Raw genomic sequence first — 4,271 nt, 5'->3', positions numbered from 1 at the left:
ATCTTAGTTTTCTGAATGTTGAGCTTTAAGCCAACTTTTTCACTCTCTTCTTTCACTTTCATCAAGAGGCTTTTTAGTTCCTCTTCACTTTCTGCCATAAGGGTGGTGTCATCTGCATATCTGAGGTTATTGATAAAAGTGCCAAATTGCCTCTTTCCTTCAGATTGGCTTTGCCTTTCCATAATATCTCCCCATGTCTGTTGCTTAATTTATTACCTCTTACTATTTTCTCATTTAAAGTTTAAGAGAGCAATTTTGCCAATAAATTAAAAAAAAATCATCTGTTTTTTTTCTGTGTAGCATTTTTAATGATGCCTTGTTTTTGATATTTCTGATTTTCATTATTATTTCTCCTTTAATTTGTGAGTTATTTAGAAGAATTTCTTAGTTTTACAATATATAAGAATTTTGGATATGGAAAGTGAGATAAAAGATAATATCTATATGACACTAATCCTTTGAAATAAATTGAAACTTACTGAATTTACTAAATAATCTAAAATAGAGCAAATTGTATGTAATACACCATTTATGGTTGATAAGCACATTGATTTCCAGTAGTCATGTAAGGATGTGAAAGTCGGATTATAAAGAAAGCTGAGCACTGAAGAATTGATGCTTTTGAACTGTGGTGTTGGAGAAGACTCTTGTGAGTCCCTTGGACTGCAAGGACATCCAACCAGTCCATCCTAAAGGAAATCAGTCCTGAATATTCATTGGAAGGACTGATGCTGAAGCTGACACTTCGATACTTTGGCCACTTTATGCCAAGAACTGACTCATTTGAAAAGACTCTGATGCTGTGCAAGATTGAAGGCGGGAAGAAAAGGGGAAGACAGAGGATGAGATGGCTGGATGGCATCACCAACTCAATGGACATGAGTTTGAGCAAGCTCCAGGAGTTGGTGATGGACAGGGAGGCCTGGCATGCTCCAGTCCATGGGGTCACAAAGAGTTGGACACGACTGAGCAACAGAATGGAACCGAACTGAAAAAAGTTCATAATTTTAGAGTTCATAGTTTTAGGGTTCAGTTATATATATACTATGATTAGGTTCCTTGCCATAAAATCTGAACATTTTATACCTTTATTGATTTTTGTTTTCTTGATCTATTAGTTACTGAAAAAGTTCTCAGTCTGTCAGATTTTCTTCTGTATCTCTAAGCTGTGTTATTAAATGCACACTATAATTATAATTATTCATTAATTATATTCATATTCTTATCTTAATTACAATTATATCTTTCAGCTATATTAAAATTTATCATTATGAAATATGCAACAATGTTTACCCTTAAACTCTATTTTTGTCCAGTAAGAAAGAGTTATACCAGCATTCTTTCTGCTTAGTATTTTCTTGGTAGATTTCTTCCTAGCTTTTTTTTTTTCAACATTTTGATAACATTGTAATTTAGATATATTTTTGTAAACAACATATAGAAGAGTTTATTCCATTATTTGTGGAAATTTCTTTACCAAATTCTTGACAAAATTTTGCCTTTTAGCTGCATTATTTAGTCCAATTACATATGTCTTTACTGTCGTCTTTGTGTTTTTTTCTAAAATTAGATCTATTGTCTAATATTTTAAAACCATCTTTTTTCCTTTTGAATTTAGAATTTTAGTTCCTGCCAAGTTTTTAATTTATTAATTCTAAAACTACACTTTTTATTGCTACTCCTGTGCTGGTCATTCTACAAGGTCTAATACTATTGAAGTCATTATGCTTTCCAGTAAGTACCAATTTGGGACTTACTACCCCGTCATGCCCTATAGGATCGTGTGCTGTTTTTTCATGTATTTTAAAACACTGTTCAGTTTTTAACATCAAGAGATATTTTGATGTGTGCTGCATTGTATACAGTTTTAATTGGAATTAAAGTGTTTCATCAGTTCTGAAATTTTCCAAATTGTTATCGTCTCAATTGCTTCCCTGACTCATTTTCTATCTCCAGTCTTTCTATTCCAATTAGATGAATATGTAAATGTTCTTTGAAGTTTTAATAGCATCTACTTGAGAAACTGAATATACCTGGGTATTGTTTGACACTTTCTCAATGTCTTAAATAGTAATTGGTCACTTTAGACTATCAGCAGTTACTTTCATTAGGTTATATTTTTCTAGGAAATTGTCCATTTCTCCCAGGTTTTCAAAAAAATATGGAGACAATTGATCAAATTACTTAATATCTATGTTTGAATTACTTCTAATTCTGTGATTACTAGCTCATTCTCAGTTATAAATTTATGAAATTATTTTTTATCAAGATAGCTAGTGCCTTCTCTATCTCAGTATTATTTTTCCACAGAGAAGCAAAAATTGATTTTATAGGCAATTTATTTCTAGAAGCAGAAATGTATTTTTTAGTTATTACATAGTTCTAATTATTAACTTAATTCTGCTTTGCTATTATTATTTCTCATTTCATTTAGTTCTTAAAGTTTTTCCAACTCTTTAAATTGAATGTCTAACTTCTTTTGAAATATTTGTAATATTTTAAGCATTTAAGAATTCATGGCTATGAAACTTTCTGTAAGTTTTACATTACTAATTTTAAAAAGTACTTTGGAACATGGGTTTTGAATACAAATTTTTTCTGACACGATCAATTGTCCTTTTAATCGGCGTCTTTGCACTGCTTGTTATTTTTTTTTACTGATATTTTTATTACAGAATAAATATATTTATTTATTTGGAATGTTTTGATTATTTTCTTATAGATTCTTTGTATTTTATCTTCATAATATGGTCAATACTTTGTTGTGTTACTTTATGAAATATTAGAATATCAAAGATTGCATTTTTGTTTTGTATTAACCTTAATATATTATATAATTTTACTTATATTTCTTAACAATTATGTATTGATTTCCTGCCTTGAAGACTGATGAAAATCACCCAACTATTTTTCCTCATTTTTGCTGTCTGACTTTGCTTGGTTATAGCATAATTCAAGGGTTATTTTCAAAGTGCAGATCATCTTTTAATGAATAGTGTAGAGAAAGGCAGAGTTGGAGTACATGTCGGTTAAGCTGTCAGTCAGTCTGGATTTTGGTCAGTTTTTTTCTTTGAATGTTTTCCCATCATTTATCTGCCTAGGGTTCTGCCTCCACTCAGGCCATGGAGAGTCTTCCTGACTTACCCTGAGCTCTATACATCATTTTTTAGGGGTGACTTAATAGCAACTTTATTTCAGGTGATAAGCATCAGTGGCTGCCTAATCTGCTTTTGCTGGTTTTTGTTTTTTTTTCTGTTACACCCATCATACTAACAGCAAGATGTTGGACATTTACATCTCCATGTCCCTTTCTTCTGCAAAGAGTTAAGCGATCTTCAATACAACTGGATCTTTCCTTCCCAAGTAAGGAATTGTCTGATGGGCTCTGTGTGCGAGTGTATGTGTGTGTACTCAGCCATATCCAACTCTGCAACTTCATGAATTGTAGCCTGTCAGGCTCTTCTGTCCATGGAATTTTCCAGGCAAGAATACTGGAGTGGGTTGCCAGTTCCTATTCTAGGGGAACTTCCCAACCCAGGGATCAAACCCATGTCTCTTGCATCTCCTGCATTGACAGGCAGATTCTTACCTCTAGCAATCCTTTACTAAAATAATCTTCCATATGTTATTAGAAATTTAAACCAAGAGAATAGGTGTTTTTTTTTTTTTGAAAAGTAGAAAGTCAAGATCATAGGTAGCCACATTATTTACCATTGCAAATTTAAAATTAGAAACTTTCTGGGTCAAGTTCTAGTTAGTATAAAGTGTATTCTTAAATGGTGGAAGCTAGATTCTCACTGTGTTTCTCCTGTGAAGTATTCTTCAGTTCAGTTCAGTTCAGTTCAGTCACTCAGTCATGTCCGACTCTTCGTGACCCCATGAATCACAGCACACCAGGCCTCCCTGTCCATCACCAACTCCCAGAGTTCACTCAGACTCATGTCCATCGAGTCAGTGATGCCATCCAGCCATTTCATCCTCTGTCATCTCCTTCTCCTCCTGCCCCCAATCCCTCCCAGCATCAGAGTCTTTTCCAATGAGTGAACTCTTTGCATGACGTAGCCAAAGTACTAGAGTTTCAGCTTCAGCATCATTCCCTCCAAAGAAATCCCAGGGCTGATCTCCTTCAGAATGGACTGGAAAAGGTCAGTTTTCATTCCAATCCCAAAGAAAGGCAATGCCAAAGAATGCTCAAACTACCGCACAATTGCACTCATCTCACACACTAGTAAAATAATGCTCAAATTCTCCAAGCCAGGCTTCAGCAATAC

Source organism: Bison bison, unplaced genomic scaffold (assembly GCF_000754665.1).
Source record: "Bison bison bison isolate TAMUID 2011002044 unplaced genomic scaffold, Bison_UMD1.0 scf7180017864065, whole genome shotgun sequence".
Classification (NCBI taxonomy): Eukaryota; Metazoa; Chordata; class Mammalia; order Artiodactyla; family Bovidae; genus Bison; species Bison bison.
Note: the sequence above shows the minus strand (reverse complement) of the source record.